The sequence below is a fragment of the Stegostoma tigrinum genome, chromosome 6 (genome assembly GCF_030684315.1).
Source record: "Stegostoma tigrinum isolate sSteTig4 chromosome 6, sSteTig4.hap1, whole genome shotgun sequence".
Classification (NCBI taxonomy): Eukaryota; Metazoa; Chordata; class Chondrichthyes; order Orectolobiformes; family Stegostomatidae; genus Stegostoma; species Stegostoma tigrinum.
Window position 1 is genome coordinate 107,332,482 of NC_081359.1, and position 22,464 is coordinate 107,354,945.

Sequence of the window (22,464 nt, forward strand, 5' to 3'; positions counted from 1 at the left end):
CCAAATAAAAAGATTCTGAAGCAGGGGCACAGACACGAAAGGTTAACTCTGCTATCTCTCTGCACAGATGCTGCCAGATCCGCTGTATTTCTCCATCAATTTCTAAAAGCTTTAGTTTCTGGTTTCCAGCATCCGCGGTACTTTTTTCTCTCACGAATTATAACAGTCGGAGAAACTCAAAATGACAGACATTACAGTCCCAAGATTATGAAATTTCTTGAGAAGTGCTCTTCCAGAAGTTGGTGCATTTTTTAAGGAAACATATATCTTATAAAATGCATTGATCAATCGAAACTCCTCTTGCAACAACTTCAGTCCAAGACATGGGTCCTGTTTGAATGTGAGCCCCCCCGCTACTCAGAAGCAGAATGGGGGACTAACTTGAGTCTGTCTCGGAGAAGTGAGGGGAAGTGGGGTGGGTGGGGGGGGGGAGGTGGTGAAAGGAGAGGGGTGTATGGAACTTCTTCCCATCGAACATCCCACCTCTTTTTCGTTTTTAAGAAAACGCTATATCAGCGACGCCTTTGTTATGTTAATAATCCCCTGACATCATTCGACTTCAAAGGAGGTTGTGGAGTTGATATAACGAGGTTCTGCCAACACATACACACACACACACACACACACAGAATGGTGCTCGGATGAGCCCAGTGCAGAGACAGACTGGGGCTGTGCATCAGAGGACAACTTTCAGCAGTGACCCCCGGACGGATGGGCTCCTTCTGATTTGGACTAAACTGCGAATAATGCAGACGCCCCGGGACTGAAGGTAGGATTCTGAAGAAACAAAACTGTTTCTTTAAGTTTCCAACAACAAAAAGAGGGGCAGAAATAATTTCCAGTTTACTGCCTGTTGGAATGAGAGTGTCTTCTTTATTTAGAATGTATTAGTTTAATTTTTTTTAAAAAGGAGAGCCTGTTACAAATTTCCAATTTGTCAATTTCTGAAACGCTTGTGAGTTTCACAGTAATGAACTAGTTACTAACTGCAGGGCGAGCGGACCAATAAAAAGGCACTTTTAAAATATTAAAATAAATGAATTAATATATTTTGCACGATGGAATGTGAACAGCTACCTGTGAGGTGCAAATGTAAATCTCGCTGGGGTCGACGATTTAAAACATATAATAACTCGCGGGCCCAAAATATAATTCTTTTATTAAAAAAAGACCCGAGTTCTACATCCCGTTTTCAAGCCAAACGATTGGAAGTGAGGTGTTGAACAGAAGGAATCCGCGTGAATTCCGAATGCTCCTTTATTCTTGATGCTAAACTTTTTTTAAAATCGTTGTATCGTGCCTAGTTAAGGCAGTTTGAAGTCGAAAGGAACAGTTATGTGCATTTTTATGTTCACAGAAGCTCACCTTCCAAACCCTCCACCCCCGAACCCACCCCAGGTTAGTTACAAAGGTAAGTATTGATCTATTGTTCGGATTTGATCCGGATTAATTTTTCAAAACAGGGTGCTTGGGATAACTCCGTAATGTAAAATATTTTACAGTACAGTAACATCCACTGCACCCCTCCCCAAAGAGACGGCGCTGGTATGCTTTGAGCTGGCACTGTCATTAAATATGTGTCAACCGTCGCCCAGAATTTACAAAGCTCGCAAGAACCGGATTCATTAATAAAGTTTCAAATCTCTGACCCCCGCTCCCACCCCCCCCTCGCCTACCGGCGGAAATTACTCTCCCCTCGCCTTTTGTAATAAATCACTGCCTGTCAGTTACTGGGGAAGCATTGTTACAGGAAGGAACTGAGCTATTTGGCAGCGAGGAAGAAAAGTTTTAAGTCTTTAGGAGCAAATTTGAATTGAGGGCTAGTATAGACCGCGAGCAGCAGCGTGGGGGCTGAATGGCCTGGAAGTTGAGAGTGCAATCCTGCTAGTTATTCACACCGAGAAGGCGCTACTCCCGGGGGTAGATTCGAAACGCTCTGCGAATGAGCTGAGTTTTTATTTGGAATAAATGCATTTCTGCCCAGCCCCAGAGAGGTCAGTGTGGGAGGCACACGCCTGTCCTGTCGCTCGCTTCCTGCCTTCTCAGGCCGGGGACTTGAAGCTTCTCCGTGATAAGCCCCGCTCTAAACGAGAGCAAGACTAAACATCAAATCCTGACCTACCGCAACCTCCCTGCCCACACACCTGGAGCTCTGAGAGGGAAAGCTTAAAAGTTACAAAGTCTAAAATAGTTACACATTCCGAAAAGAAAATCAAAACAGTGGAGCTCTCGCGGGAGATGGATTGATCCTGCTATGATTTGCTGCCGTTTTCAGAGGCTATTCGACTTCAGGAGGGAAGTGGACGTAGGGGTAGGGTAGTGAGGGAGGTCTCAATCCCTCCCCAAACCACCATTTTTGGGCCACCTGTGGAATCCAGGGCAAAGGAGCTATGGATTGGATTCCCAGTACAGGTACAACAGGCCGAATGGCCTCCTCCAGTAACGCAACGCTTCAGTGACTCTGAGGCAGGACGTTATGTTGGGGGGTGTCAGGAATGTCAGGAAAGACTTCTTCACAAAAGGAAAGGTCTGAAACTCTTCCCCTCTCCCGGCCAACCCTAACCAACACTTTTACAGCTCGATCAAAACTTTTGAAAACAAGATTAATGTTTTTTTAAATTATGCTTACACAAAGTAGCGATCGAATGCCAGGCACACACTAGCACACAACTCGAGTCTCATCAAAAGCAAAAGTACTTATTTTGTCCCACCCTCATCAGGTGAAAAACACAAGAATGCCAAATTTCACTCACAAGAGTTTATCCCACAGGAGAATAACAAAGGGCGTTGATTGGCAAAAGGTGTTGATTGGCCGGCAAGTCAAGACTGATTGGTTGAGGCATTGCCATGGAGAAAGCAATCAATATTTGCTCCCTGAACTCTAGGATAATTCAAAAAGATGCAAAGGTTGAAAGTATTCCCCTTTGTTTGTATTGAATGGGCGGCTACAAGTGCGTCATGAAATGGCTAGTGCCAAACAGACTTAAGATATAAAAACCAAAAGAACTGTGGATGCTGTGAATCAGGAACAAAAGCAAAGTTGCTGGAAAAGCTCAGCAGGTCTGGCAGCATCTGTGAAGGAGAGAACAAAGTTAACGTTTCGGGTCTGCTGACCCTTCCTCAGAACCGAGGAAGTTCTGAGGAAGAGTCACTGGACCAGAAACGTTAACTCTGTTCTCTCCTTCACAGACTTAGGATATGGATTGGCAATGATTTAATATGGCTTGGATATGCCAGTGTTGGACTGGGGTGGACAAGGTCAGATGACACCAGGATACGCTCCAACAGGTTTATTTGAAATCACAAGCTTTCATAGCGCTGCTCCTTTGTCTGATGAAGAACTTCCTCTGATGAGGGAGCAGTACTCTGAAAGCTTGTGATTTAAAATAAACCTGTTGGACTATTAACTGATGTCAGATGATGAATGACTTAATAGGTTTGAGGGGCTGAATGGCCTGCTGCTTCAGTTCCCAGTTTTGTTGGTGGCTTTTGACCTCACATTCTGAAACTCTCTCCTGAAGCCCATTACGATCTCTTTGTCACCTTGCAGCCTTCCTATTTAACCATGATTCAATCACCCTCCTGTTTTCTATTTATTTCCCATAGTAAAATGTAAGATTAATCTGACAATGGGATTTCAAAAAAAGAATTTGCATTTATACTTCAGTTTGTGTAACCTCAGTGTGCCCTAAACACTTGACTGTCAATTAATTACTTTTGAGGAGTAGTTGCCATCATAATGTCAGAAGCTAATTTACACACAGCAATAAAACAGATGACTAAACTCACAAGCAAGAGATTGTAGGCGCTGGGAAATTAAAGCAAAAAAAAACTTCAAAGTGCTGGACATAGTCAGCAGATCAGGCAGCATCTACGGAAAGATTAAAAAAAAGTTTATGCCGGCTTCGTCGGAGGTTCACTGATGATGTTACCTAGAATGGTGACGAAACGTCTGAAAACGAACCTTCCAGCTCAGTGAGCAAACTCACATCCAAAAAGTTTATGCTTCAGGTCATCAGAAACCACACCAATAATGCCTGACTGACTGAGTATTTGAAGCAGCTTTTGTCTCAGATAATGTGATAAGCTGTTTCACTGATGTTGGCTGAGGGCTAACTTTTAGATTGGACTTCAGCGGGGACTCTCCTGCATAATTTAAAACAATGAACCGCAGATGCTGAAATTCTGATCAAACTCGGACTCTTGATGAAGAGTCACCAAACTCGAAATAGTAACTCGACTTTCTCTCCACAGATGATGCCAGACATGCTGAGTTTCACTAGCAAATTCTGTTTCTGTTCCAGGATTCTTGACTTTCTTCACAATAGTCCTCTTAGTACATCTGCCTCAAGGAGTGACAGTGCTTTAATACTATACTAAATTGCCAGTACTTAACTATTTCTGAAAAGGTTTTGTTGAAACGTTTTGACTTAACACTCATCAGGACAATTTGCAAGAATACCATTTTACAGGGGAATAATTTTATTTGCACTGCGTGAGAAGAGTGTGCTTTTGCTGTCAAAGGAGTGTGATTGATAAAGGCATTGTAACAGAGAATGCACCAGCTAAGTGACGACTGACAGTTAATTACCAAGCTTTGTTTAAATATAAATTATTGTCAGCCGAGATTTTGGCACAGTTTTCTTGACCAGTACTTGAATTCACAATGATCCAACCCAAAGGGGTAACCACAGAGCTATATACGAAACATCATGATCCAAAAAGTGACCATGAAACTGTGCTTTGAGAATAAACCCCTCACTAACAGCCCTTAGGGATACTGATCTGCCATCTAAGCTGATGGGTTCTGAGGATCGCTCAACCTGAAATGTTGACTCTGAATTCTCTCTACAGATGTTGCCAGACCAACTGTGCTTTTCCAACAATTTCTGTTTTTGTGTCTATACTTGTCGATCCTGTATTTAACAACACTTCTAAAATTTAATGTGATTCTCTCCTAAGTGTTCTCAAAATTATTATTATTTGATTAACAGCAGTTCCAAATGAAGGGACTAACAATGAACTTAGCTTCACAGGTCAACTTCATTGCCTGGCCAGTGAATTAAAAAAACTAAAGTTTGTGGCTAATCTAGGTTTATGAAGAAAGGTCCAATTGATTTCCAATGTGTAAATGGTTACATAAAACATCGCAATCAAGTTCAAAGCCTCCCCATTGTGAGACTCTGCTTCCCATTTGATGAAATCATTGTCCCTAAGGATGGACAGCAGGGCTCTCCTTCTCCTTTCTAATAGATTCTTAAACTGACAGAAAAATTGTAGCAAAAGGTTAATGGATTTAAAGCTAGGGGGATATGCGTGAGGAAACCTTCAACCTCATAGCCCCCTTGCTGGGCTCATGACTGATTAATATTGTCGTTGACATTACAAAAACGCTTAAAATGCTAGCATCAAATTCCTCACTCCAAATATTTTAACAGAGGCCTTTTCCATTTAAGTTTTTGATTCAGTAATGCAGGCAAGCATGGTAGAAACCTGTTAGGTTAAATAGATGAAAGGGCAGAGAGAGACAGAAAAGAGCTTTGCAATCCTCACCAGTCTCAGTAAACTGGGTGTTTAACCTCTCACCAAAGCAACAAAGAGAGGAACTTAATCTAACTGTTTACATGCAAACATTTTTGAGTATTAAGTAAATTAATGGAAATAAGTCTGGAGCAGGAATTTGGAGTTAAACTGTGAAATCAGCCAGGATCTTACTAAACAGGAGCAGACTCAAGGGACACGATGGCCTACACCTGTTCCTGTTACTTATGTACTTAGTTACATTATCATTACGAATGTAAACCTGTCGAATATAACCTGAATAACAAGGTGTAGACCTGGAGGAACACAGCAGGCCAAGCGGCATCAGAGGAGCAGGAAGGCTGGACTCTTCTTCAGAAAAGGGGGAGGGGAAGGGGGTTCTGAAACAAACAGGGAGAGAGGCGGAGGCAGAGAGAAGATGGATAGAGGAGAAGATAGGTGGAGAGGAGACAGACCGGTCAAAGAGGCGGGGATGGAGTCAGTAAAGGTGAGTGTAGGTGGGGAGGTAGGGAGGGGATAGGTCAGTCCAGGGAGGACAGACAGGTCGAGGGGTTGGGATGAGGTTAGTGGTTCGGAGATGGGTGTGGGGCTTGAGGTAGGAGGAAGGAATAGCTGGGAGGAAGGACAGGTTAGGGAGGCAGGGACAAACTGGGCTGGTTTTGTAATGAGGTGGTGGGGGGGAGATTTTGAAGCTTGAGAAGTCTACCTTGATACCATTGAGCTGCAGGGTTCCCAAGCAGAATATGAACTGCTATTCCTGCAACCTTCGTGTGGCATCGTTGTGGTATTGCAGGAGGCCCAGGATGGACACGTCTGAGGAATGGGAGGGGGAGTTAAAATGGTTCGCAACGCATCTTCTATCCGTCTCCCCCTCTCTCCCTATTTATTTCAGAACCTCCTTCCCCACCCCCATTTCTGAAGAAGGGTCTAGGCCCGAGATGTCAGCTTTTGTGCTCCTAAGATGCTGCTTGGCCTGCTGTGTTCATCCAGCTCCACAGTTTGTTATCTCAGATTCTCCAGCATCTGCAGTTCCCATTATCTCAGAATATAACCGAATATCTTCATTAAAGACAGCCTTCAGCGTGACATTAAGGCACATCTCAGAAAGGGTTCACATGAAATAGAGGCATAGAGATAAACAGCACGGACGCAGACCCTTCTCGTCCACGCTGACCAGATATGCTAAATTAATCTAGTCCCATTTGCCAGCATTCGGCCCGTATCCCTCCAAACCCTTCCTATCCATGTGCCCATCCAGATGCCTTTTAAATGTTGTAACTGTACCAGCCCCCACCACTTCCTCTGGCAGCTCATTCCATACACGCACCACACTCTGTGCAAAAAGGTTTCCCCTAAGGTCCCTTTTAAATCTTTCCCCTCTCACCTTAATCCCTCCCCCCTGAGGTTTTACAATTTTGTACAATGTACTGAATACTGGAGACCAGAAATTAAACACAGTGCTGGAGAAACTTAGCAGGACATAATAACATGAGAAGGACATTCCCGATAATTGGGGAGTCCAGAAGTGGGGGGGTTCACAACCTAAGGATATGGGGTCGGCCATTTTGGACTGAGAGAAGGGGAAATTTCTTCACCCAGAGACTGGGGAGCCTGTGGAATTGTCTGCCACAGAAAGCGGTTGAGACCAAACCTGATGAACCTGACCAAGCTCTGATGAAGGGTCTAGGCCCGAAACGTCAGCTTTTGTGCTCCTGAGATGCTGCTGGGCCTGCTGTGTTCATCCAGCCTCACATTTTATTATCTGAGACCAAACCTTGGATGTTTTTGGGAGGAATTAGATGTAGTTCTTGGCACTAGAGGGATCAAAGAGTGTGAGAGAGAAAGCAGGAAGAGGGGCCTGAGTTGGACGATTAACCATGATCATATTGATTTGTGGAGCAGGCTTGACAGGCCGAATGGCCAACTCCTGCTCCTCAATTCTATGTTTCTGGCAGTGCCTGTGGACAGAGAAACAGAGTTAACATTTTGAGCTCAGTGGGTCCTCTTTTGAGCCCTCCCATGCCACCCTTAGCCTTCCCCTCCCTAAAGACAATAAGAGAGATTTTACAAATTCTTCATTTCTGAAGAAGGGTCTAGGCCCGAAACGTTAGCTCTCCTGCTCCTCTGATGCTGCTTGGCCTGCTGTGTTCATCTAGATCTACACCTTGTTATCTCTAAGGGAGATTTTATAACTTACTGCATGTAACTGCAGTGGGTCCCCCTGCACTCTCTCTGAGGCCTTTCCTTACCTACACCTCGAAATCTGTTTTAAAATGTGGTGCCCAAAGAAGTACACACAATTCTCCAACGGGGCCTAACATGTGAATAAAGTGTATCTTTTCCATGACTTTTGTACTCACTGCTGATAAACTATTGTGTGAACACAGCGCAGGCAACTTGTTCCTATCAAACCAACAAAGCACAGGTCAATTCTTCCCTTTGTCTTTACCTGCCATTATTATGTCCTTTGCCAATGGCAAGTTCTTCATCTGATGGGAATAGCAGCTCTGCAATACACAAACCTTTGCATTTTCATGCAGGGTGCGACACTTTGCACATTGTTAACTAATGGATTTGCAGGTTTGCCTGCATAATGGCATTCAGAAGCACAATTGCAAGACCATGAGGTGATGCCATTCGATTCCTTACTCGCATCTTGCTGGGCAGGAAGTAGCTTGATTAGATTATTCTCATCACTTTTAGCTTTTCAGAATTGCTTCCTTTTCTTCCCAATGTGGCCTACCTTCATTGACTCCCAATTATATAACCCCCTTTGAACTGCTATTTGTAAGGACAGCTTTTGTGCCAAAAACACTCAATCCAATTGAATAGAAAGCCTCCAAAAACAAAATCACAGGCATTGTTGGGCTGCCAGCTCTGGTTTCATATATTCTGGGGAGGCACTGTGACTCAGTGGTTAGCATTGCTGCCTCACAATGCCGGGAATTCAGTTCAAACCCAGAGATAATGGGAACTGCAGATGCTGGAGAATCCGAGATAACAAAGTGTGGAGCTGGATGAACACAAGAGGCCAAGCAGCATCTTAGGAGCACAAAAGCTGACGTTTCGGGCATAGACCCTTCATCAGAAAAGCTTTTTGGGGGGGTTTTTGTGGACGTGATGGGCTGAATAGCCTGCTTCCACACTGTAGGGATTCTATGATTCCTGAAGGTGTAATCATGCGACTGCTGACCAACCTGCCACCCCTTTGTCATTGGTCCATCTGATATTGTCTACAACTATGTGGAAACGAAACAGATTCTGTGTTAGCCAATTGGATTAATCGCAGCGACATCATTACCAACACTTCAATAACTAGTAAAATCTCCAAAGAAAATGAAAAGGAAACATGGTTATGTTGGAACACATCTGATTTTTCTCCTGAGCTTTGATTGTGATGGAAATTTCAATTGTTGGAGATTCCGGGACGATCCTGTAGGTTTGGCAATGATTTCTTTTGGAGGTTCTGCATGAACATACAGGACCAAATGCCTTCATTCTCTGCTGGTAGCCTCCTGAGGTGCATCGTATAATTCTATAATGCATCACTATGCACCTTTATTTCAAAGGGAATGGAGCACAAAAATTAGGGCGTCTTGCTAAAACTTTACAAGAAAACGGTCAGACCATTAGCATAAAACAAAGAACAGAGGAAGTTCGAATTGTGAAACAAATGAAAATAGAAATTACTGGAGAAACTCTGCAAGTCTGGCAGCATCTTTGGAGAGAGAAAGAGTGCTAACATTTCGAGTCCAGAATCCTTCTTCAGAACACTAACCAGACCTCAGTTGGAATATTGTGACGTTTTGAACTCTTTACCCTTTTCCTTTGCCTAAGGAAAAATATACTGGCATTTGAATGTGGTCCAGAGAAGGTTCACTAAGCTGTTACCAGGAATTTAGGGATTTTCTTACAAGGAGAGGTTGAACAGGTTGGGCCAGTAGTAACTTGAGTTTAGAAGAATGAGTGGTGACTTTACTGAAACAAAAGATTCTTAACAGGCTTGTCAGGGTAGATATGGAAAGGTGATTTCTCCTTGTGGGAGAGTCTAGGACCAGGCAGCATCATCTCAGAATAAGGGGTCACCCATTTAAGACAGAGATAAGGAGAAATCTCTACTCTCAGAAGTAGTGAATCTGTCGAATTCTATACCATAGAGAACTGTCGAGGCTGGGTCATTAAGCATATTCAAGGCGGAGATAGATTTTCAGTCAGGGCGGGAATCAAGGCTAATCACAGTGCCAGGGATTTGGGTTCAATTCCAGCCTCAGGCTGTGTGGAGTTTGCATACTCCTTCTGTGTCTGTGTGGGTTCCCTCCGGGTGCTTCAGTTTCCCCCCACAGTCCAAAGATGTGCAGGCTAGGTGGGTTGGCCATGCTAAATTGCCCGTAGCGTTCAGGGAGAATGTGCAAACTCCACACAGACAGTCACCCGAGGGTGGATTCGAGCCCAGGTTCCTCACGCTGCGAGGCAGCAGTGCTAATCGTTGACTGGGGTCAGACCTGGGGTTGGGGAAAATGGCAAACATTGGGTTTTGGTAATGCCCATTTGGCAGCATCCAGAGGACTCTTGAAGATCTTTCATTAGTAAGGGTGGTCATTTCAGCTATCAGCATAACAGTGCCTCAGTAACCAAGAAAAGAGGAAGAAGAACGCTGAAATGAAGACTAAAGTGGCAGCACCATGTTGCAGGTCATCTTGCAACATGTCACCATCTCAATCCTGCCAACAACAGGAACACTTTCAGCTTATTGGCAATGGCTTTGAACAGCCTGAATGAAATAACTGCACAGAGACCAGTATCTTGTCACCGAGTCCCCTTTTTTTCACAAGTGCACAGTACACAGGCTGTGACAGTCAGCTCAGAGTCAGTCACCTGGATGAGCACACTCTAACCCCCGGCTATATTGGTCAACCAGGGCTTTCCTGATTGGCCCAGGTTAACAACCCCAATCATTGACCTTGTAATCAATGTGGTCAAGTGATAATGGGAGCTGCAGATGCTGGAGAATCCAAGATAACAAAGTGTGGAGCTGGACGAACGCAGCAGGCCAAGCAGCATCTCAGGAGCACAAAAGCTGACGTTTCGGGCCTAGACCCTTCATCAGAGAGCCTCTCTGATGAAGAGTCTAGGCCAGCTTTTGTGCTCCTGAGATGCTGCTTGGCCTGCTGTGTTCATCCAGTTCCACACTTTGTAATCAATGTGGTCAACATGGTTCCCATCACTGCACTTACATTCTCCACTTTATCCAAGAAAAGCACCTTATTCTCACAAATTTAAAAAATGCTTTAAATGCCTTCACCTTTATGCACCACAATCTTATTGGGTTAAGTGTTCAATTGGTTTAGAAGTTCATTGCCATTGTATTTTATGATGCACAATGCGGTCGTTCATTCCATTTTGTCTCTGCTGGCTACTTGAAATAAATATCCAAATAACTCCACTTGCCCCTACAACCCTCGTATCTATCCCCCCCTTCAAGTATTTAGAACCATGGAAAAGTTACAGCACAGAAAGGGGCCATTCAGCCCATCATGCCTGTACCCGTTGAATAAACCAGCTGCCCATTCTAATCCCATTTGCCAGCCCCTGCATGTTCCAGCACATCAGGGACAGATCCCCCAGCTCCTTCTCAATGAGTTCCACTGCAAACCCTAAACTGACCAGAGAATTCCAGACACTCACTACCCTCTGGTGAAAACATTTTTTCTCTAATCCTTCCACTAATCACCTTAAATCTGTGCCCCTTGGTAACTAACCTCTTTGCTAGGGGAGAAAGGTCCTCCTTGACCACTTTATTCAAGCCCCTCGTTATTTTGTGGGTCTCAACAAGCCAACCCTCAGCATCCCCTGTTCCAAGGAAAACAACTCTGCCCTATCCAATTTCCCTTTCAATTTTCAAGTCCTGGCGACATTCTTGTAAATCTCCTCTGCACTCTTTGTCTAGATATAACCTTCCTGTAATATGGTGACCAGAACTGTACACAGACCTCCAGCTGCAGCTTACTCTGTGTCCTGTACAGTTTCAGCATTATACCCCAGCTCTTGTATTCAGTACCAGTCAATGAAAGCATCCTGTTTACCTTCCTTACCACCCTATCCAATTCTCTTTTTGGAAGTTACTGTTGAATCTGCCCACAATGCCCTTCCTGGCAGTGCATTCTGGACCACAGTAAGTTCCTATCTTTAAGTGTCAACAAGTCAGGTGTCAGGCGAATTCACTGGCAGCATTTTTCCTTGCAAGCCTGAAGATTGTGGGATTAGGTTGCACTCGGGGCTCGAATGTATGAGCTAAGCGACTATTTCTGGTGCAGCGTTGAGAGGTGCTGCACCGCTGGAGCTGCTGTCCTTCCATTCAGACAATAAATTATTCTAATGCTCAAAATAATCATGGAAATTTTAATCACTTCAGGTTCAGATGATGCTGGGGCCTAAATTAAAGCCCCATCTGCCTGTTCAGCTAAATTAATTCCAGCACAATCTTCCAGAGTCTGGAAAAGCCAGTGAAATTCGCTCGTCATTTATCCCTGAGCTGCACGTGGTGTGGTATGGTTTCCTACATGATAACATAATGTCAAAAAAATAATTAGTTGTCAATAAATCACCTCAAGAAGGTGAAAAATCACTGAAATAGTTACAAAATATTTGCCATTTCCTTCCTTGGTAAGGCAGTGGTGATTCCTGTTCGTTTCCATTGAAATAATTGATATGATTATAGATATAAAAGTTTGATGCAAAAAATTAAAGAAAAGCTTGGTATAAAATTGATTAACAATGTTGGATATAACATTGATATTGCAGTTTGAACATACACATTATTAAATTCAAGAACAAATTCTTCCCCATTGTTATCAGACATGATTGGACATCACAAATTTTCAGGTGAATCTCTCTCCGAACCTTCTCTGGGTCTGTAACACTGTATTTCTGCATTCTGTTCTATCCTCCTGCTGCACTTTGTGCAGTTTGATCAATCAGTATAGACACGAGATAATACTTTTCATTTTACCTCAATACATGTGACAAATAAATCAAATCAAATAAAAATAAACAGTGTTGATCTGAGAATAAAACCAGAGAGAGCTGAGAAAACTGCAGAGAGAAAAACAGGAGTGATTCTGATGAGGCATGTGGGACTGGATATTAAATGTCCCATGAGGGGCATGCTGCTGGTGAGGGGATGTGTTTGTAAAATAGGAAGTTTGGGAGAGAGCACAATGTGATAATGTTACAATTACCAATTCCCCTCCCTTTGGTCATTTTTAGAACATAGAACATAGAACATAGAACAGTACAGCACAGAACAGGCCCTTCAGCCCACAATGTTGTGCCGACCATTGATCCTCATGTATGCACCCTCAAATTTCTGTGACCATATGCATGTCCAGCAGTCTCTTAAATGTCCCCAATGACCTTGCTTCCACAACTGCTGCTGGCAACGCATTCCATGGTCTCACAACTCTCTGCGTAAAGAACCTGCCTCTGACATCCCCTCTATACTTTCCTCCAACCAGCTTAAAACTATGACCCCTCGTGCTAGCCATTTCTGCCCTGGGAAATAGTCTCTGGCTATCAACTCTATCTATGCCTCTCATTATCTTGTATTTTTTCTTCATTTTCAAGTTGTGAACATTACTGGGAAGGCCAATATTAGCTACCCATCTCTCACTGCCTTGGAGAAAGTGGCGAAAAACTGTGTTCTTGAACCACTGCAGCCTGTGTGTAATTCCACAGTTAGAGTACGTTGGAGTAGGTTGTGTAGTTGTGAGTGTCACTTTTTAGGAAGGTTGTAAACGTATTGTAGAGAGAGTGCAGAAACGATTTACAAGAATGGTTTCAGGAATGAGAAACTTCACGAGGACAGGTTGAAAAAGTTTAGAGATAATAGGAACTGCAGATGCTGGAGAATCCGAGATAACAAAGTGTGGGGCTGGATGAACACAGCAGGCCAAGCAGCATCTTAGGAGCACAAAAGCTGACATTTCGGGCCTAGATCCTTCATCAGATCTGATGCCGCTTGGCCTGCTGTGTTCATCCAGCTGTACACCTTGTTATCTTGAAAATGTTTTGACTGTTCTCAGTCATAGAATCCCTACAGTGTGAAAACAGGCCATTCAGCCCAACAGGTCCACATCACCTCTCTGAAGAGCATTCCACCCTGACTCATTCCCCTACCCCTTTCCCTTTCCCATGTCTAACCTAAACATACCTGGGCACAATGGGGCAATTTAACATTGCCAATCCACCCAGCCTGCACATCTTTGGGCCATGGGAGGAAACCCGCGCAGACATGACGAGAATGTGTGCAAACTCTACACAGATTGTCGCCTGAGGGTGGAATCAAATCTGGGCCCCTGGCACTGTGAGGGAGCAGTTCTAACCACTGAGCCACCATGCCACCCTTCCGTTCTTAGGGAGAAGAAGGCTGAGAGGAGATTTAATAGAGATTTTTAAAATCATAAGCGAGCTGGATAGTGGAGATATGGAGAAGCTGTTTTTATGTGATAAAGAAACAAACAAAGAAACCTACAGCACAGGAACAGGCCCTTTGGCCTCCAAGCCTGTGCCGATCGAGATCCTCTGTCTAACCTGTCATCTATTTTCTAAGGGTCTGTGTCCATTTGCTCCCCGCCCATCCATGTACCTGTCCAAATACATCTTAAAAGACACTAACGTGTCTGCGTCTACCACCTCCGCTGGCAACGCGTTCCAGGCACCCACCACCCTCTGTGTAAAGAACTTTCCACGCATGTCTCCCTCAAACTTTCCTCCTCTCTCTTTGAACTCATGACCATTAGTAATTGAGTCCCCCACTCTGGGGAAAAAGCTTTTTGCTATCCACCCTGTCTATACCCCTCATGATTTTGTAGACCTCAATCAGGTCCCCCCTCAATCTCCGTCTTTCTAATGAAAATAATCCCAATCTATTCAACCTCTCTTCATAGCGAGCACCCTCCATACCAGGCAACATCCTGGTGAACCTCCTCTGCACTCTCTCCAAAGCAACCACATCCTTTTGGTAATGTGGTGACCAGAACTGTACACAGTATTCCAAATGTGGCCGAACCAAAGTCCTATACAACTGCAACATGACCTGCCAACTCTTGTACTCAATACCCCGCCCAATGAAGGAAAGCATGCCATATGCCTTCTTGACCACCCTATTGATCTGCGTTGTCACCTTCAGGGAACAATGGACCTGAACACCCAGATCCCTCTGTTCATCAATTTTCCCCAGGACTTTTCCATTTACTGTATAGTTCGCCCTTGAATTTGATCTTCCAAAATGCATCACCTCGCATTTGCTCGGATTGAACTCCATCTGCCATTTATCTGCCCAACTCTCCAGTCTATCTATATTCTGCTGTCATCTCTGACAGTCCCCTTCACTATCAGCTACTCCACCAATGTTCGTGTCATCAGCAAACTTGCTGATCAGCCCACCTACACCTTCCTCCAGATTATTTACATATATCACAAACAAAAGGATCAAGAATGAAAGGGCATTGATTTAAATTGATATGCAAAATAAGCAAGGATGGTGTGAGAAAAATATCTAAATTCTTCCTAAATATTAACGAGGATTTCTGCCTCGATGACTTTTACAGGCAATAAGTTCCAGACACCCACTACTTTCTTGATGAAAAGGAAATCCTTCACATACCCTCTAAACTCCCTGCCCCTTACTTTAATTCTACACCTCCTGGTCATTTATCCCTTCACCAGCGGAAAACGGTTCTTCCTGCCCATGCTGTCTGTGCCCTCAGAAACTACACTTCAAAGGTATTTCTTAAAAACGGTCACTGGATTCAAAACGATAACTCTATTCGCTCCTCACAGACACTGCCAGACCTGCTGAGTTTCTCCGGCAATTTCCAGTTTTGCTTGAAAGGTATTTAATTGGTGCGATGCACTTTTCTGATGAAGGGTCTAGGCCCGAAACGTCAGCTTTCCTGCTCGTAAGATGCTGTTTGGCCTGCTGTGTTCATCCAGCCCCACACTTTGTTAGCTCGGATTCTCCAGCATCTGCAGTTTCTGTCATCTCTGCATAAATTTTGTCATTTTTGGGGGTTCATATCAGTACAATTAACACTTCATTTTTGGACTGAAACCATTTGTCTCAATATGAAAATGCATCAAGTCTAAGTATACTCTTCCTGTGAGTGTATTGACAATTGGCCTGGTGATAATATTGATGGGTGTCAAATAGCTCTGTGCTATTTTTAGTGCAGAGGCTAAAAGAGTTCACATCTTCGTGAATCTACCCTGATTCAACAGGTCGTTAGCTGACCTAAGTTAATGAATGTGTTAAGTGCCTGCAACGGGGATCTTTCTTCTGAATGTGCATTGGTGCAGCTAAAAGTAGTGTCTGGGAAATCAAACCCTCACTATTGTTGCCTTAAACGGCTTTGTAAGGCCGTTCACTGGCTGTGTTTCTGATGACATTCTCAGCTGATGACTGTCTTCCAGCATGGAGTGGAGGGCAGCAGTGAGGGGAGCTGGTATGGTTTCCGTAGCTTGTTCACTTTGGATGAGAGGGACCGGGTGAATCAGTCAGACTGGTCTCCAGTGTTCCATCCTAGTCCAATGCCAAGTTCACTGATCCTTTCGCTATTGACCTCAATGCCTGTGGACTAGCAAGATATAAGGCTAACCTAGTGAGGCTGGAATGTGTGAATGATGACCCCTGGTGTGGATTGAAGTGGTCATAGTGAAGGATAACTAATTGGTGAGTTCCCCAAGAGGGTAACGGTTAATTGGGTAGGTATGGCTCTTGCCAACCCTGGAAAGAATGTCCCCATAAGGAAGGGTCTGTTGATGTTAAAAACATTGATGAATATCCCAGGAAGGCCCTTGAGTTATTTGAGGCCTGTTGTATAATGATCACTGCACCGGGCTCTGAGGTCCCATACAGATACAACTGTCAGACACAGTTATTCCAGCAGCTTGATCTCTCTTTCGCTGCTTCCTCTGTATCAGAAGACATTGTTTTAAAAGCCGGAGTCTACCAGTTTTTCCCTTTCTTTGGCTCTGCGTCTCTCCTAAAGGCAGCAACTCTTCATTCAGCTCTGATGAAGAGTCATCAAGGCTCGAAATGTTAGCTTGCACTCCCTCCATGGCTGCTGCCCGACCTGCTCTTGCCAACATCTCCAACATCTGCAGGAACTTGCTCCTTTGTTAGAATGTGACCCAGTTTGTCCAAATCCCTCTTCTGTCGCTTCACAGACTTGTCAATGATGTATGTATTACTGTCACTTGTTCCTGGGTCAGGGCTGGGTGCTCCAGTCAACTGCCCCATCATTGCAGCCAAAGATTAGTTATCTTTGTTCAGTGACACTGAGACGTGGCATCAAATCCCTGTTTGGAGAGTCTGGAATCTAGGCTAGCACTCCCCGTACTGAGGGAGAGTTGTATGGTCACAGGTGTTAGCTGTTGAATGAGGTGTTAAACGCATGTCCCCATCTGCTCTCTCAGGTCGATGTCAAATTTCCAAAGGTAATGTTTAAAAGAACAGGGAGTTGGTAGTCCCTTGTAACTTATGTAGGCTGTCATAGAATCTCTGCAGTGTGGGAGTAGGCCATTCAGCCCATACCCACCCTCTAAAGAGCATCCCACTCAGTTCCACCCCATCCCTATAACCCTGCATTTCCCACAACTAATTCATCCAACCCACATATCCTGGACAATACAAGCAATTTCCCATGGCCAATTCGCCCTTACCTGCGCATCTTTGGACTGTGGGAAGAAACTGCAGCACCCAGAGGAAACCCACGCAGACACGGGGAGAACGTACAAGCTCCACACAGACAGTCGCTTGAGGGTGGGATTGGCCCTGGGACCCTGGTGCTGTGAGGCAGCAGTGCTAACCACGGGGACACTATGCCAGATCTCATTCATCTGCTGGGACAGTGGGGCATCAAATCTCCGCCACCTTCCTCAGACCATCACAACCTCTTTCACTGCAGCTTCAATGGTGTTTCACTCCGTAAATGCACTTTGCCAGGTCCTTTTTGGCCAGCCTTGTTTTCTTTTGTCATCTGGTGGTGCCCATCCAACTGGCACTGTGGCAGGGTATACATTTGTGAAATACCCACACAACCTCTGTCCCCTCTCTATCACACTGTCCAGTAGGCATCTCTGCCCAGTCCTGTGTAGCTCTTCTTCATTGGTACTGTAATCTCCCCAAGTGATTCCCAGGATCTATTTGACCTGTCTGGAGGAAGGTGCCCAACTTATATGACACTTTTGCTCTTGATGGCTCAGTGGTTAGCTCTGCTGCCCCACAGTGCCAGGAACCTGGGTTCGATTCCACCCTCAGCCGACTGTCTGTGTGGAGTTTGCACATTCTCCCTGTGTCTGTGTGAGTTTTCTCTGGGAGCTCTGGTTTTTCCCACATTCCAAAGATGTGCAGGCTAGGTGGCTTGGCCATGTTAAATATGGAGCTATGGGGATAAAGTAGGAGACTGGGTTTGGGCAGGACAGTCTTCAGAGGGTTGGTACAGACTCATTGGGCCAAACGGCCTCTTTCCACGCTGTAGGGCTCTCTTTTGTTCTTCTCCATGTCTCACTGGATTGTCATTGGTACTACAATGGGTAAGTAGCTCCACGGCTGTGTTGATAGTGTTGGATGTCCATACTGAGTGTGGTCATTGGAAAACTGATTGGACACAGAATTAGCCTTACCGATCAGAATTAAATCTCAATGTTCCCTTTCCCGGAGATGTTCCTCCAAGGAGGGCAAGTGATCAACATCCTGAATGTTGTCTGCTGGTGGTGTGGTAGCAGATCAGGAAGGGCCTTGTTGCTATCCTCGTCACTGTTATGGTGTCTTCTCGCAGCCAATATGTAGACCACCCTTGACAGCGCTCCTCTCAAGTCTGCTGATCATGCCTTGAAGTGTGCATGGGATCTTAAGCCAGTGAAGCGATGTCTCTATGGAATCAAGGTCCATCAACCTAGTGACATGCACACTAGTTTACCCTTTTCAAAAAAAAATCTGCTGAAGTTTCTGATTGGCTGCTATACTTTCCCACATTACAAAAGGGATTACACTTTGAAGTGCTTCATTGGCTGTAAAATGCTTTGGAATGTCCGGCGGTATTGAAAGGCACTATACAAATGTAACTTCATTCTTTCCCTTTTTCATTCTCACATCACATCACTCCCACTGATACCTGGCATTCTCTCAGGGTGAGATGGCAACTGGCACTCCCTGTGGCATTGCCTGCTCTTTGGATTGAGTTTGGTTTCCAAAAGGACCAGGCTTTGACCCGACGAGCGTAAAAATGCTGTAATACCCTAACTTGCAAATGATCAGATCTCTCAACATTGTTTCCAAGTTCCAACAACAACGCACTGGTGTTTCACTCCTTAAATGCACTTTGCCAGGTCCTTTTTGGCCAGCCTTGTTTTCTTTTGCCATCTGGTGGTGCCCATCCAACTGGAATTGCAGGGAGCAGGATAGAAGTATCTGGTAGCATAAACACAGAGAGTTGATGCTGTGTGCTGCTTTTCATGTTCACCTGCTTGGACATGTCATGACACAGCTCTGCACTCTTAACATCTTCAGGTCCAGAGGTAATGGCACTACCATTGCACTCTTATGTGCTCAGTGTCACTGCATACCTTCCTAATAAAGAGAAACCCAGGGCAGTTTCTAGGAACAAGTGTCCTGCTCCTTGTAAAAATAGTACCATTCTCTGAGAGAATGCCAGGTATCAAACGGCCCGAGAACACGACCAATTTTGGCTGTGATGACAAAAGCAGCTTAATTTGAAATTGAGATCAGGTTCTGTATCTGAATGCATTCCTGTGACCCCTTGTACTGTTATCCTCCGCTGAATATAATGTGAAATTCCCCACTTAGCTGAGAGAAACAAGAATGCAGAGTATTTCTTAACTGGGGAGAGTGTGGAAAGTATTGATGTGCAAAGGGCATTCGTGCTCATAATTCACAGGAAGCCAGCATGCAGGTGCAGCAATAAAAAGGAAAGCAAACAGTATGCTGTTCTTTATTGCGAGGGGATTGAAGTACATCTTTCCACAGATGCCTTGCTGCAGCCAGCGACCGTACCTGGAGTACTGTGCAGCTTTGGTCTCCTTAACTAAGGAGCTGTCTCATTAGGCAACTGGTGGTGGTTTAATCCAAGGGTCACCTTGCCTCAAGCAAAGGAGAGATTGGCAAAACGAGGCTGCTGTAGTCAGTTAGCTCAGTTGGCTGGATAGCTGGTTTATAATTAGAGTGATTCCAACAGAGCGGGTTCAATATGTGGATAAACTGCACATAAACCAACATTTTCCCAGCTACCGCCAGTTCTGAGGAAGGGTCACTGGACCCGAAGCGTTAACTCCTGATATTTTCTTCACAGGTGATGCCAGACCTGCTGAGCTTTTCCAGCAACTTCTGTTCTTGTTCCTGATTTACAGCATTGGGGGTTCTTTCAGTTTTTCATTTAGTGTGGGTTTAATTCCTGCACTGGCTGAGGGCACGACAAAGGATTCTCTTTCTCAATCTCTCCCCACACGTGAGGTTCAGTGACCCACAGGCTAAACCACCGTCTAATGAGAGAGCAAGATAATGAAATGTGAGGTTGGATGAACACAGCAGGCCCAGCAGCATCTCAGGAGCACAAAAGCTGACGTTTCCGGCCGAGACCCTTCATCAGACCCTCTGATGAAGGGTCTAGGCTGAAACATCAGCTTTTGTGCTCCTGAGATGCTGCTGGGCCTGCTGTGTTCATCCAGCCTCACATTTCATTATCTTGGATTCTCCAGCATCTGCAGTTCCCATTATCTCTAATGAGAGAGCAGCCTCATTAGCCAGTCTGATAAGATCATGGTGTTTCTACCTTCTAAGGAAGGCTGTAATTGCCCTTGAGGGAGTGAAGCGGGGAGTCACCAGACAAATCTCCGGGTGGTGGGATTGTCCAACGGGGACACATTGGGAAAACTGGGCCAGAGTTCACTCGAGTTCAGGAGAACGAGAGGCAATCTCATTGAAACATTCAATGGTGCAGGAAGGAAGAACTGTTTCCCTTAGCTGAATGGATGTCCAGAACCAGGGCTTACATCCCAGAACAAGGAGCAGGCCATTTGAGGAAGAATCTCTTCATTCAGAGAGTGGTGAGTCTCAATCCCAGAGGACTATGGAAGCCAACTTTGATGTATTTGTAGGTAGTCAAGATATCAAGGGGTAGTAGTTTATAAACCACGGGTACGGAGTATGAACGTGCAAGAAGAAAACTTCAGCGACACACCTCTCCTTTCAGCATCCTTCAAATATTGAAGAAATAGTGGGGGAAAGTGGGGTAGGAAATCTGCCATGAGATCATGTTGAATAGTGGAACAAACCCGATGGGTGGACTGGCCTACGTCCACAAACTTTCAAGTCTGAAAGCATGCAAGAACATATTAATTGGACATTCAGTGCTGATACACTGCAGCTAAAAGCCACATCTTTATGTCCGTTTGTAAGAAGATAAAAAAATGCAAAAGAAGGTCTTGAGTCAGTATCATATGTTCTACAGTCTCAGATTGTCCAAAAGCACTTTACAGTCAATGAATTATGCTTGAAGTATAGCATTGTGTTAATAAAGAAAACACAGCAGGCAAATTGTGCACAGCATAGAATCCATAGATCCATAGAATCCCTACAAGTGTGGAAACAGGCCCTTCAGCCCAACAAGTCCATACCAACAGTCAGAGCATCCCACCCAGACCAATTCCCCAAACCCATCTAACCTGCACATCCCTGAACACTATGGCATGGCCAATCCACCTACCCTGCACATTTTTGGGCTGCTGGAAGAAACTGGAGCACCTGGAGGAAACCCACACAGACACGGAAAGAATGTGCAAACTTCACGCAGACAGTTGCCCGAGGCTGGAATCGAACCCGGGTCCCTGGAGCTATGAGGCAGCAGTGCTAACCACTGAGCCACCGTGCTGAGCAAGCTCCCATAAGGTGCAATAAGATAACAGAAAGATATTCCATTTTAGTGATGTTGGTTTTTGAATAAATATTAATCAGGGCAGTAAGGAGAACTATTTCCAAATGCCAATAGATTTTTTATGTCCATCCAAGTGGACAGATAGTAATTGGGTTTAAGCCATCATCTGAAGATAGGACCATGTTCTGCAATGTGGGCAGGTGAGTGTCATTTCAGGTGATCTGCCAATTTCCTATGGTGGATACCGTACCCTTGAGAACTTGCTCCTGAGTTTATGAGATCTCTGAAGTGTCACTAGTGCATTACTCATTTTCAAAGAATCTTAAATATTTGAATGTTGCTGAAAAGAGAGACAAGTTGCTGAGTCCTTGTGTCTTAAGTGACCCTTGTTGCAAACAGAAGGAATATGTTCGGGCCTCCCTCCTTTTTTGAATTGCCTGGGTGCTTAGGAAGCCTATATTTCCCCTATTGTTTTCTCCATGGCAATGCCTTGGCCTATCAAAATACACTTGTCAACCAATTGGTATCCTTTTCTCCTGTTATATTAGTTGTTGTGATTGCTCGAAATTTGGCTTTCTTGCATTGGATCCTGATGAGTGCAAGTTAAAAAGTTTCAGTGATGTCTCTCATCAGGAATATTCTGCATGTTCTGCACGATCAAGAGACTGCTTGAATTATTGTCTGAATAAACACGTTCTTTAATGTTATTATCAGCATTTTAGGGGAGGCAATGGCCGAGTGATATTATCACTAGACTATTAATCCAGGGACCCAGGTCATGTTCTGGGAACACCTGATTAATGAATAAAAATCAAGGATTAGATACTGTTGTTGGTCATCAGGTTCCAATATGCACATTTGCATATTTGTCCCAAGGAAGGGTCATCAGACCTGAAACGTTAACTCTGATGTCTCTTCACAGATGCTGCCAGACCTGCTGAGCTTTTCCAGCAACTTCTGTTTTTGTTTCTGA

At 44.5% G+C, this 22,464-nt stretch overlaps 1 protein-coding gene across 1 annotated transcript in view; it reads left to right on the forward strand.

The window, feature by feature from the left end:
- Positions 1 to 581: 581 nt before the first annotated feature.
- Positions 582 to 22,464, forward strand: part of LOC125453385 (protein Wnt-11-like) — a 75,377-nt gene continuing 53,494 nt past the window's right edge. Inside the window, exon 1 of the mRNA XM_048532892.2 lies at positions 582 to 769. The gene's annotated coding sequence lies outside the window, so the exon portion shown is untranslated. The remainder of the gene's footprint in view (positions 770 to 22,464) is intronic.